We start from the raw sequence: 14,593 nt of genomic DNA, 5'->3' as shown, positions 1-14,593 counted from the left end.
CCTGGAAGCAAGCAATTGTACTACCCCTACAGAAAAAAGCCAATGTTAATTTTGATAAACTTGACAACCTTCGCCCTATCTCCCTCCTGCCCTATATGGCTAAAGTGGTGGAAAAAATAGCCAACATTCAACTCATGCAGTACGTGGAGGAGGCTTCGCTGCTCCACGACTCGCAATTTGGCTTCCGCCCCCGTCACTCGACGGAATCGGCACTTCTTGTGGCAGTTGAGGCACTGCGACAGGGCGTGGATGAGGGCCAAACCATGGCTCTGATCTTGCTTGACCTAAGCGCAGCATTCGACACTGTAGCACATTCCACCTTGCTACAGTGTCTGAATGGAGGAGGGGTTACAGGCGCTGCGCTGGGCTGGATCAGGTCCTTCCTGTCTGACAGGTGTTTCCAGGTCAGGCTGGGTGAATGCTATTCGAGGAAGATTGAGTTGGGCCAGGGCGTGCCTCAGGGTTCGTCCCTGAGCCCAACCCTATTTAATATCTACCTCTCCCCCCTAGCGGCCATCGTGGAGAGACACGGTCTCCGCCTGGTGTCCTACGCCGACGACACGCAGTTGGTCGTCTCCCTATCGCGTGCACCCGGTCTTGCAGCGGACATCTTCAAGAATTGCATGCAAGATCTTGCAACGTGGATGTCCGCAAACTGTTTAAAACTGAACGGCAGCAAGACCGAGGTGCTCGTGGTGGGAGGAGGGCCTTCTGCTTGGTTGTCGGCGTGGTGGCCGCCCTGCCTGGGCGAGGTCCCTGCTCCTTGTCAGGAGGCCAGGAACCTCGGCGTGTGGCTGGACAGAGACCTGGCCTTTGGTCCCCAGGTTAGCCGGGTGACGGGGATGTGCTTCGGTGTCCTAGAGCCTTAAGGAAAGTCTTAGATCTGCTTCCCATCTCTGCTCGAAGGACGCTGGTGCACGCCCTGGTCACCTCGCGACTTGACTATGGAAATCTGCTCTATCTGGGGGCCACGAAAAAGGTCATGGGCCGCCTTCAAGTGCTTCAGAACGCCGCGGCACGGCTTGTCCTCAGGCTTCCCAGGAGATCACCCTCCATCCCTGCTCTTCAAGCCCTTCACTGGCTTCCTATGGAGAAGAGGGTTGAGTTTAAAGCCCTCTCCACATGCCATCGTATTTTGAGCGGTAAAGCCCCCGAACCGCTTCAGAATCTGGTGACCCACTACGAGCCTACTCGTAAGTTACGGTCTTCTCAGACCGGACTGCTGATGGTACCCAGGGTAAGGAAGGCCCGTATGGGAGGGAGATCTTTTAGATATCTCGCTCCCAGATGCTGGAATGTTCTGCCTCCAGAACTACGTCTTGAACCATCTGAAACCCTGTTCAGGAAAAAGCTTAAGACTCACCTTTTCAGCAGGTAGCCTTTAATGGGAGGGAGGGCGGCCACTTCTCACTTACTACAGCGCGGGGACACGCCAGTGGCATCACCAGGCGCTTTACAAATAAATTCTAATATCTATGCTTCATTATCTTCCGATCCCACTAATGATTGCGCCGCCATCTTGCTCAAAATCATCACACAGGCTTTTGAGAATGGAACAATTACTGATCGAGTAAGACGCTATCTAACACCTACCAATCCTAAACCACCCGTGTTGTATATGTTGCCAAAGTGCACAAGCACCCTACGAGACCACCATTAAGACCCATTGTCTCAACTAAAGGCAGCATCCATGAAACGATTGGCAAGTTTTTGGACAGGTATTTCCAACCATTTGTTTTGAATACCAGGTCACATGTCCGGGACACCACCGACTTTTTGATCAAATTGAAACAAGCTTCAGATTGAACTATCCAATTCGGATTTAGATGCCGACATGCAGGTACTACTCATGGAACTGATGGTATTTACCTTATACCACAGTTACTTTACTGTGTTTGACAAATGGTTTCATCAGTTATGCGGAACGGCCATGGGCAATTGTGCGGCGCCGTCGTACGCTAATATCTTTATGAAATCTTTCGAGGAATCTCATATCTTGAATCAACCCTCATGGCTTAGTCTTGGTAGACTATATCTAAGATATATTGATCATATTTTCATCTTATGGGCTGGAACTGAGAATGCTCTTTTGGATTTTTTGGGATCATGGAATGGAGTTAATGAGCGAGTACAGTTCACCTGGACCCTGGATAGGGAGTGTATTCACTTTTTAGATGTGAAGATCCAACGACAAGCTGGAAAAATAACAACCACCATATTCCGTAAACCCACCGATCGTAATTCAATTTTGCATTACCAAAATTTTCATCGACCTGGGTTGAAACAGAATTTACCCCTTTCACAGTTGATGCGTGTGAAATGCATTGTTTCATCTGACAACGTGTGCCAAGAAGAAATTTCTCACATGGTGGAAAGATTTAAAAAACGAGGATATCCCCAAAAAACTTTGGATAAGGCTGTTAACCTATGTGGAAACATGAAACGTGATGAACTCTTGCAAGTCAGACCGAAAACTGAAAATTCTAGGATGGTGGTGGTGTCTAAATACTCTGTGACGAGCAATCTTTTCAGAACCATCATTTTGAAACATTGGTCTTTACTTAGCTTGGAACCTGACTTTCGGGGAGCCTTTGCTGAACCACCATTGTTTGCATATACGAGGGGACGCAATTTGAAAGAAATTTTGTCTAAACCCAAGGAACAGCACAAACCAGAAACATTTAAAGGACTCCGACCCTGCTACAATTGCAGCAATTGCAATAATTGCATACTAGGTAATGTCACCAACCATCCCATGAAGGGACAACACATCAAATTGAGAGTCAACGCCACGTGCAATTCCGCTAATGTAATTTACATGCTTAAATGTCCCTGCGGGAAGTGTTACGTTGGTCACACAGAAAGAAAAATAAGAGTGAGACTGTTGGAACATAAAAGCAACATAAGAACTGGGAATATTAAATCCACAGTTGCGGCACATTTTCTTGAACAAAAACACACAGTCGCCCAATTAAAATATCTCATATTGGAGCAAGTGACACCCACACATGACAACAAAAACACGTTATTGAAGTGAGAGAACTTTTGGATCCGCTACTTGGCGACGATGCAGCCACACAGATTAAATGACAGGATGGAATTCCTATGTTAGTTATAGACTTTGTATCACTCGTTATTTGTTGTCCTTCTTCAATCATGCATTATTTTCTGACATTTTTTATATGAATTGTAATATCTTGCTCATGCATACTTTGTTTATTCTGTTGTGTTGCCAGATTTTCGCATATAGATCGTTCAGAAGTGGTGACGTTGTAGGGAGCACTTCTCTCTTTGTTTTCATTTCACCATTTCAACATGGCGCTCACTTTCCTCTTTGTTTGTAGTCCTTCTTCTATCTCCACTTCCCTAGCCGCGCGTTCCATCATTAGTTTCAGTCCCCGCTGTTACAGGCTTTGAACAGGTCGCAGAACGAGGGTGTCCGTACACTTCTTTTAAGTAAGTACCTCCACTGAGGACCTTTGCTAACGCACTGGCGTAATTTCACCTACTGGGCCGTTTAGTCTATGACTCTGGCACTTTGATATTCACATTGCCATTAACATTGCGATGTACCGCTCGTTTTGTAATTTTGTGTTCGGGCACTTTATTTTTGTCAGTTTAATTTTCTTTGCACACACCGGTCTTAGCGAGTTTCGTGCCCACGTTATATCGCATTAGGCTCGAGCGTAGTTTGGCACGGCACTGTTTTTCCTTCACTTGGCAGTAATTAGTCATCACTTTTTGTTTTTTTGCATGGGGCTAGGTCATTGAGTAACATAACGCTTTTCGTTTAGATGAGTGCACCGCATGATACATTGTCAGAGACTGTTTTTCAGTTTATTTATGTGTATGAATTGATCAGTGACAGCATGATTTCTTTATGTTTGTAGAGCATTCCCCTGAGGAAGGGCTACGCATTAGCCCGAAATGCATTGGGATTGGGAGTGTTAACGTTGGATGATACCATACATGGATTATGTACTTTGAATCTGCGTTTCAAGCTACCTTTCACTGCTCATGAAATCAATGAGTATGGATTAATAAATCAGAGCAACCTTTCCTACTCGTGGATTTAACTTTTTTATGAACTGGTTTGAACCTTTAGACTTCATCGTCATTTGAATGCTGAGCACCGGAGAGTCTCTCTCCTAATGGAGGGAGCTTTGTATTAGTCTTTATCGCTCACGCTGATTGGCACAGACAGCGTCATTCCTGGTAGCTCGCCACAGACCATCAACTTGCATTAATTTTTGGACACACCACGCCGTGCAGGTCCTTCTTCAATTTTTTGTTCATCCAGGAGTCTTCAGACCGGTAGGGGTGAGGAGTTCACTTTCCACTCCCTGTATTAAATAAACGCAAACTAACACTACCTCCACAGGTGTAGTACAGCATCCAGAGCACATCAATTTACAGCAATGAGCACCCGATTTAGCCGCACGCTTTAATCCCTGAGTCTTCTGACCAGTAGAAGAAAGTAGTTCGCTACCCACTCCCTATATACTATAAACGCATACTAACACTACTTACACAGTTATACTACAGCAGCTAGTATCCTACAGTATAAACGCACGGTAGCGGTCAGTAGTTCGCTTCCCACTCCCTGTATAGTATAAACTCCTACTAACACTACTTGCACACATATACTACAGCGCCCAGAGCCCATCCATTTACAGCAATCACCTTGGTTTGATCCCCAAGACTTCACACCTGTAGGCCTGAGTAATTCACTTCCCGCTTCCAGTATAGTATAAACTCACGATAGTGGTCAGTAGTTCTCTTTCCACTCCCTGTAAGGTATAAACACCTACTAACCCTACTTGCACACGTATGCTACAAAGACCAGAGCACATCACTTTACAACATTTAGCGCACGGTTTAGCCTCTCGGTTTCATACCGAGTGTAGCAGCATATCATATCACTACCATGTCACTCTGAGCAACACCGCACTTTCAGACCAGTTGGAGTGACTACTGCACTTCACACTCCCCCAAAGAGCTTACAGTGGTCCTACCCTCCTTTCCTACATTTCTTGCCCTTTTTTCTAACAAATGACGAAGAAACCACTATAAGTCTTGGCTTGTCTTATTGTCCTCCCAACAACTTTGATTATCCTAACGTCCGGATGGATGTGTACAAGGGAATAAGGAAACTGAAATTAAAGAAATTATATGCAATCAAAAAGAAACAAACTGAGGCAGGCGATCATGAGGATCCTCCAATAGAGTCTACACCCCCGGGATCTAATACATTTGCAGAACTTGAAGAGATGTGGAATCAGGAGAATGATTCCGTTGGAAACGCTAATCCACAGAATAGAAATAAGGAAACTAGGGGAGCGGGATTGACCAAGTTCAAGCAGAAATCAAAATTTTGTCCCATCACTTTGCACGATTCCATTGACACTTTTCACGAAATAATCACTAATAAAATTTAAAAATTAAATTAAAAAATTGGCATGAGCACTCAAAGGCACTGCAATCAGGATCACAAGTATTTTCAATTAATGAAAAAATTAAAAAACAACAAAGATGTCGTAATAAGAAACAGTGACAAGGGCGGAAATATAGTCCTATGGGCACATGAATATTACACAAAGGAGGCCATGAGACAATTAAATGACAGACAATGCTACACACGTACGGATGTAAAAACATTGAAAGAAATGTATCTAACATACTATAAAAATTTATCAAGTTGGCGCAATAAGAAATTGATTAGTGAGGATGAACATAACTACTTGAAAAATGACAATCCGGTTGTACCCACGATATATTTCATCCCAAAAATCCATAAGGACAACAAAAGACGTCCAGGACGTCCTATAATTAGTGCCAGAAATAGCATTTTGGAAAAGACATCTGTATATGTTGATTATTTCCTGCAAGACTATGTTAAATCTTTGCCCTCATACGTAAGGGACACAAGTGACTTTTTAAATAAAGTCAAAGACTTTGCATGGAAATCTGACTATTTACTGATGGCATTGGATGTGTCATCATTATACACGAGTATATCTCATGTCGATGGTATCCAGGCGGTTAAGTACTATTTAATGACAAGAGAAACAATTTATAAACAACACAAAGAAATGCTTATGGCCATGATAGAATTTTGCCTCTACAACAATATCTTTATGTTTAATCATTTGCTGTACTGCCAGATTCAGGGTGTGGCCATGGGAGCTAGCTTCTCCCCAAGTTACGCTTGCCTCCATATGGGCAAATGGGATAAGCTAGTCCTCATGGAGAAACACGGAGATACAATGTCAGCCAAGGTGAAGCTTTGGCTTAGGTTTATCGACGACCTCTTTGTTATACGGCAGGGAACCAGGGAAGAAGCTGGAATGTTTGTGGCACAAATCAATTTAAATGATTTAAACTTAAAGTTCACTGCAGAAATAAGTGAAACAAGTGTGAATTTCCTGGATACCAAAGTGTATATATGCAATAACAAACTGGAAACCACTTTGTACTGTAAGAAAACAGCAGGAAATTTGGTGCTACATGCATCAAGTGCTCACCCTTGCCACCTGGTAAATAGTATACCATATGGCGAAATGCTAAGAATCAAGAGGGTATGCAGTACACCAGAGGAGCTAAAAAATGGCACAACAACAAAGCAAAGAGAGATTTATAGAAAGAGGCTACTCCCAACAAATAGTAGATCAGGCCATTGCCAAAACAGATTTTAGTCAGTAATGACTTATTGGCCAAAAGCAACAAAAAGGATCAGGCCAGTAATCCTAATGAAGGAGCAAAGATTGAGGATGATCAGAGTTTTCGCCTTATAATAGGTTACAGTAAACAACACAAGGCACTTCAAAAGATCATTCAAGGAAGCTGGCCTATACTCCTTAACGACCCGGTATTAGGACCCCTGCTACCGCAGAGGGCATCCATTACCTATAGTAGAGCCCCCTCATGAGGGATTGCCTGGTGGTATCCGACCCAGAAATCATATCTAATCCTGTTTGGTACCAGAATTTAAAAGGGTTCAGAAAATGCAAAACTTGTAAGGCCTGTACCCATTAGACTAACACCAAGACCTATTTTAGCCCATTTAGCTCTAAACCATACAAAATAATGAAAATGTTAACATGCAAGACTGAGTATACAGTGTACGTCATAACTTGCCCATGTAGACTCACATACGTGGGCAGTACAAAGTTACAAGCACACGTTAGAATACTCCAACACCTCCGCGCAATAACTAATATGGCGATGAGACATTTTAAGGAACGCCATAGATCCAATAACAAAGGGTTGCCCTATTATTTAATTGACGCAATTTCTCCAAATAGACGCAGAGGAGATAGAGAAAGTAAATTACGCAAGTTGGAGACTAGATATATTTTATTACTTGATTCTAAACACCCACAGGGCTTGAACTTAACTGAGGACATGTACACATGCTTAGAGTAGCAGCGAGCAAAAATTCATAATTATAATCATACTTGTATGTCCTAAAGAGAAGATTTGAGAAGAATAATAATTATTGTCGAAAACATCAGCATTTCTTAAAAAATAGATATCTTGTAAATAGAATGAATTTTAATATCAAGATATTAAGGATTTTTTTTAAATATTTTTATCTTTGTATAGTATTTATTTGAGACATTGATATATTTGAATGGGATATAAAGCATTAATGTCAACAATGTACATAGCAAACAAAATTTTTTAAGGCGAAGACAATAGATTATAATGGAGTCTCTCATCAAAGGAATTGTGGAATAGACTAGACTTAGAGTGGTCATTTGGGAAGTAACTTTGAAGAACTTGTTACATGAATCAAACCAGAATATATATCAAAACATATGATGAGAATGTGATTTATGAAAAGAAATGTACAAATCAAAGAAGGCAACAATGTATAGAAAGGCCAGACTGCACAATAGGTTCTTAAGAATTTAGAAATGTAACTTATTGGTTTTAATTTTTCACCAGCACATAAGGCACTTTAATAGACTACCTCAAAGCAATGAGATTTAAATTTATAACAAGAAAGTTGTTTATGTATTTTACTAAGATATCAACAAGTGTAATTAGCAAAATGGCAGTGACCCAACCAAATATGCCATTACTCAAACCCGCGTTTTACTATTTAAGTATAAAAAACAGGCTGGGCCAAATCAGTACGATCATGCACGTAAAGTTTAATGGGCATGTTACACTATATTTTGGGAAATGCACAAAATATTGTGATTTGTAAATTTTTGGCATTTGAGATGGGCCAGGATTTAGTGCTTCACCAACTGGAATATTGACTTCAATTTGGAAGTAGAGTAATTCCAAAACGGACTCATTCCAGGCAAAAGGCATTTTTTGTAATATTGGGTCAAATGTTATATAGTATTTTGCCTATATACATGTATTTATTTATTGCGATTTTGCACATGAATAATGCAAGGTTTTGCACACAACATTGTAAAGGAAGTACGCAACAGTATTTTTTCCATTGCGATTGAGATTGTTAATCACGTGATTCACTTTAATTATGCACTGCCACTTTAAAAATGTTTCCCAAATCCACAACATTTGTCGAGTGAACAAGCGGCGTCAAGCTGCGAAACGCGTCTCTGACTTTTGGGGAATAAATAATTCAAGCAGAGATACTGGGTCCGTGTCCTGTTTGCTGGCGACAGCGCATGATTGAAAACGTGGCGGCTGATCTGACAGGATTGTTGGATATGTATATATATATATATATATATATATATATATATATATATATATATATATATATATATATATATATATATATATATATATATATATATATTACCTACTGGCGGTCGCCAGTAGGTATATATAGTTAGGATTTTTTCTCTATGGGATTTTTGAAAATTCTATGTCTAATAACTTTGGCGTTTGTGGACGGAATTGGCTGAAATTTTCAGGAAAATAGCACATTTTGTTTCTGAGCAGCCCTTGAAAATTTGGGGGGGTTCGTCAAGGGGGGGCCGAGAAAAAAGGGGGGTCCCAAAACGTGTTTTTAACATTGAGTTTTCCATAGGGCGGTTGGCCTCACTTTTAGCCGGAACGGCTGAATGGATTTGCACGAAACATGGCAAAATTGTAGGGACAGGTAGCCCGATGTGCCTTTGCTAGGTCTCAATATATGTGCTTCAGTGGATTTTGAGAAATTAACGTTAAAAAAAAAGATATATATCTGTAACAGTGGACCGGGCAGCGCTCCGGTTCGCGGACTTTACGCGTTACGGAGCTTTGTGAAGCGAAGCTGATTGGTTCTCCGGCGTCTGTAAACATTCCAAACAGTCCGTAGCGGCCGCCATCTTGTCTCTCGGTAGGATCGAGAGACAAGAGGAGGCCAAAGCGAAGGGGCAAATGACCATAAGGGGGCATAGTAGATCCTCCCTGACCCTCTAGGTTTGATGTGGAGGTTTTAAAAGGGCCCCGCGGGGCAAAACAAAATAAAATAATAATAATCGAACGGCTGAATGGATTTGCACGAAAGTTGGCAAAATTGTAGGGACTGGTAGCCCGATGTGCCTTTGCTAGGTCTCAATATATGTGCTCCAGTGGATTTTGAGAAATTAATGTTCAAAAAAAGATATATATCTGTAACAGCGCTCCTCTTCGCGTACTTTTCGCGTTACGGAGCTTTGCGAAGCTGATTGGTTCTTCGGCGTCTGTAAACATTCCAAACAGTCCGTAGCGGCCGCCATCTTGTCTCTCGGTAGGATCGAGAGACAAGAGGAGGCCTAAGCGAAGGGTCAAATGACCATAAGGGGGCATAGTAGATCCTCCCTGACCCCCTAGGTTTGATGTGGAGGCTTTAAAAGGGTCTCGCAGGGCAAAAAAAAAAATATCGTTTTTTTAGTTTTTTGGCGTGGAGTGCGCCCGGTTCGCGAACCGGGAAGCGTTCTGGGGAGCGTACTTTCTTGAAAATTAGTGAAAAAAGTTAGAGTAAAATAATAATTGTGAGTGATCAGATGTAGGGTAGCTCTGAGAAGAGCTTTTGGGTTTATGGTACATTTAGGTACTTATAAGTAGGTACCAATGCACAGTCTTAAATTCAGAATGAAAATTCTGTTGCCCTCATCTGAGAAGTGAACTCCATCTCCTCTGTAGATATCTTGCATGTAGTAACGCAAGTTATTGTTGTACAGGGAGCCCATTCCATGGTCTCTCATGTATGCTGAAACAGATTTGTTTACATGCTTCCTCGATTTCTCAATTTGTGGACAAAATTGGTTCGACCACCTCCATTTCTGTCTTTGGCATATATTTGAATATACCAAGGCAGTCTGAGGAAAAAGTGCCATCAATTGCTCAAATGTGTCCTTTAAAAGCATTTCCAGACCTACCCCAGTCAAAGTGCCCAAATCATTACCTCCACAGTGCACAATTAACAGGTCAGGTTTAGGCAAATGCATAAAGGTTTTCACCAATGGTATCAATTGGTGACATTGTAATCCTCTGTGGCCAAACCACTTAATTTCCACATCTTGTAAATTGAGGTTAGGTAAATTCCTGTTTTCAGCGTACCTCTGAGCCCAATAGATGTAACTATGTCCAACAATCCAGACAGAAAACATGGCGAGAGAAGGTTCTCCTGCAGTCAGATGAAGTGTGGCAATGAAATGGCAGTTGAAAAAATGAGAGTGTAAAATGAAAAAAACTGAGGAGTTTCTGTGTTAATGAAGCAGTAAGAGTGATTGGTGGATTTTGATTGCTGAAAACAGAAAGTTAGGGTGCATGGATGAGTTCGTTGAAAGATGTATTTTGAGTGGCGAAGAAAAAATCATTAAATGAAAGTATGCACTGGATATGCAGGTGCACTGAGAGTTCAGAGTTCAATTGCAACATTGTTGTGTGAACTTGGAAACACCAGAGGTCTTGCAAGAGGTGGTTGCTATGCAGAAAAAGCAGAGAGGGCAGAGGGGGGAAGGGTTTTGATTTGAAAAAAAGTGAGGGAAGAGTTTTGATTGGGTGACATGAGAGATATGTGTGAAGAATTACAGCATTTCTGTGCTTTTGATAGCTGCAGACTCTGGAGTGCATACCTTTTGCTCTGCTGAAGACAAATTGGTGTGTTTCAGAGACTGTTTTGAAACTCAAAGTATTTGCTAAGGTGAGAAAAGATTTCTTTAATTTAGATAGAAAATAGTGTGCTTTAAGGAGAAAATTATGAAGAAAGTTGTGTTTTTCAAATGTTGGTTTGTGTCAAGTGTTTTACAAATAGATTTTGTTTCTTTGAGAAATTGTAATTGGAGAAAATGTGAAGTATTAGTACTGACAGGGTTTTTATGTGCATAGGAGCTGTGGAGTGTTTTCAAATTATGACTTGTAAATCGTTTTTGAGGAAAAGCAATGGTTTTAATATTTATGACAAGGACATAATGGTGTATGCTTCTTTATAAGGCAATTGAGTGTCTCTGATGTTATTTTTCCCATTTCAATGTAAGAAGTTTCTCTGTGGAGCAAATTGCTTGTAAATATGCTCCCACCTGTGCATGGCAAATTTAGATTTTGAATGTTTGCGTTACATAGGCATGTTAAAGGTGACCGAAACATGCTGCAAAGGCAATCAATTCAATTCAAAAACTTTATTCGGAAACATGTAAATCATGTCCATAAAAGTACATACATACAATACATATTAAAAGAAAATACACTTTACGATCGCAATCAGCTACAAATACAGTAAGATACATATAACAATCAAATGACACACTTAAAAATTTTCCAATAATTAAAATGTAATAAGAAATTTGATAAATATTATTTAAAAAATCATGCTTTTCCTATAGCTGATGGCCCTAAGTAAATAACTAGCCGTATAAAAACAGATGTCAGGGTGATGCAAGTTAAAAAGTAATTTCATTGCCGCTTTAACAGTTCTTGCTCCAAATTTAATAAATAAAGGTTTTAAAAAGAATTTACGACATTCGCTATACAGGTTACATATAAGTAGAAAGTGCTCTGTGCTTTGTTCCGAAATATTGTCGCACCGACATGGACCTGTAGGGCGCATCTTAATCTCAGGGAATGCAACCAGTAGGTGGACCTCATCCTGGTGAGAACAAACCGGTGTTGCCCTTTAGTCACCTGGATGAGGTAAGGGTGTAGGCCCACAAATTCGTTCAAATGGTTATAACGTATACAGGTGGAAAGTTTAAGATCATCCGTAGCTCGTCTTTCTGCACAATGATTTAAGAAAATTGATTTCAGACTCTCCTTAGAGAGATCCGAGGCAGAACAGTGATCTAATGTAACGTTAAGCCCAAATACACTAGAGAAAGAATCGATTGTGTATTTAATCCATGGGATTTTAAGAAAATAGTCTAGGCGTAAACAATCCTCAATGATGGCCCTATTAAATGAGGTTTCGTCTTTCATCCAGACTGAACGCCACAACATCAAAGGTCTCAACAATAATAAATCGTTTATATGGTGTAGTCCTAGTTCTTTATGGACCAAACTCTTAGCAGTAGAGGTCGGGAGACACAATAATTTTTTCAGAAACATATTCTCTTCTACCTGTAGGGATTCTACCCTAGATACCTCCCATACCCCTGCTCCGTAGAGGGCAGCCGAGAGACACCTAGCTTCAAAGATCTTAAGCATTTCTTTAGGCCTTCTACTACCTAATTTACTTGCAAATGCAAATATTCCATTGGCACTCCTGATCATTTTGTCGCGCACCACCTTGTGCTCGACATCCCAGTGACCATTTTTGGAAAAGTTAACTCCCAGGTAGCAAAAGTTTTCCACGGACTGCACCACTTGGCCGTCAATGAGATACCTATAGGGCTTTTTCATTTTTACCTTACTAGCTCCGCACTCCATCACAAATGTCTTGCTTTTATTAATAACCAGCTTTCTTTTCTCGATAAAGGCCACAAATTTATCTATCAGAAGCTGTAGACCCCGGGGAGTCCTAGAGAGCAACACAGCGTCGTCCGCATAGAGTAACACGGGGATGGTACTTGTGTTTACTCTAGGTGCGTCAGCTGGTGCCCTCTGCAAGATCGAGTGTATTTCATTAATAAACAGAGTGAAAAGCAAGGGTGCCAGTACACACCCTTGTCTAATACCTCTCCTGACCCTGAATTTATCTGTGCATTCGCCCGAAGGCCCGTACCGGACACTCGAGCTAAGCCTCTCGTATAAACGGGCCAGAAAATATATAATTTCCCTGGGTGCTCCCATTTCTAGCAAAGTAGTCCATAATATGGCGTGATCCACCAGGTCAAAAGTGCTGCTCAAATCAGCGAAACAGAGGTAAAGTGAACCATTTTTTGCACGGGTGTATTTCCCAATCAGTAGCTCCAGATTTAAGCATTGTTCAATGCAACCTCTCCCTTTCCTGAACCCATATTGGCAGTCTGTCATTATTTGGTTAGACTCTGCCCATTCTTCCAATCGGACGAGGAGTACACGGCTCATGATCTTGACCGACGAATCCAACAACGAAATTGGCCGGTAGTTTTTGACGTTTCCTCGGTCCCCTTTCTTATGGATTGGAACTATTATAGATTCGGACCAGGTGCACGGAATAGTATAGCGAACAGCAGCGTTAAAAACTTTGGCTAGTACTGGCCCCCAAGTCTCAGGCGCAAATTTGTATACATCAACTGGGACACCATCGGGTCCCTGGGCCTTACCGCCCTTACTAGCCCTGATACTACTTAGGACCTCCTGTATGGTAATATCTAAGTTAAGTACTGGCCAAGAGCAACTTAACGGCAACGTTACCGTATCAGGGTTAAAAATGGCAGAAAAATGCTGTACCCATGATTCCTTACCCACGTTTGAGGTTAACATGGGAAGTTTATCATCTCTTAAAAAAGGGCTATTTACTACTGCCCAAAAAAGCGTACAATTATTCGATACAGCCGCTAGATCAAATCGCTCCCAAGCTTCCTCACGCAATTCAACTTTCCTTTGCCTAAGAGCTGAATTATAGTCAGATCTAAGCTTGACTACAACTGTTTTATCTCTAGGTTTGATGGATAATGCCTTTTTTAATGTCTTCAATGCCACAGTGCATGCATTGTTAAACCATCCCCTGGCTTTATTGTTGAAATTTCCAGCAGACCTAGTAAACTTACTACTAATAAAAACATTGATTTTTGTAAAATGGGAAATACAGGCCTTCATATTTGGTTTCTCGTCAATAATAGATGTAATATCATTTAGACAGCAGGAGATAATACAATTAGAAGTTACTTCAGCCTTATCCCCTGCCCACCTTATTCTGAATCCATTCGGCCTATGTACCTCAATGTTTAAAATAGGTCTACTATCTGGAATTATACAAGCTTCCCAAAACCTAGTTTCAATAACAAGACAGTTGTGGTCACTGACCATGTGATCTACAACCTTGACATCAGAACTAAAATCAGCTAAATCGGAAGACATGCAAATAAAATCAATCACAGTGTTCGCCCCTCGCCCCACAAAGATTGGCAAACTATCACCCTTCCCGTCCTGCTCAATCTCTAAGATCTCCAAGTCATAGGCGAGTAGGAAGGAGTTCAAAGTTTCTCCATATGTATTGTGTTGGAAGTGCGTAGCTGGCTCTCCAACACGATTCAAAGTACCACACAACCTTTGGTTA

This window comes from Lissotriton helveticus, chromosome 5_1 (assembly GCF_964261635.1).
Source record: "Lissotriton helveticus chromosome 5_1, aLisHel1.1, whole genome shotgun sequence".
Lineage (NCBI taxonomy): Eukaryota > Metazoa > Chordata > Amphibia > Caudata > Salamandridae > Lissotriton > Lissotriton helveticus.
The sequence above is the reverse complement of the archived record's forward strand: the minus strand, read 5'-3'. Positions refer to the sequence as shown.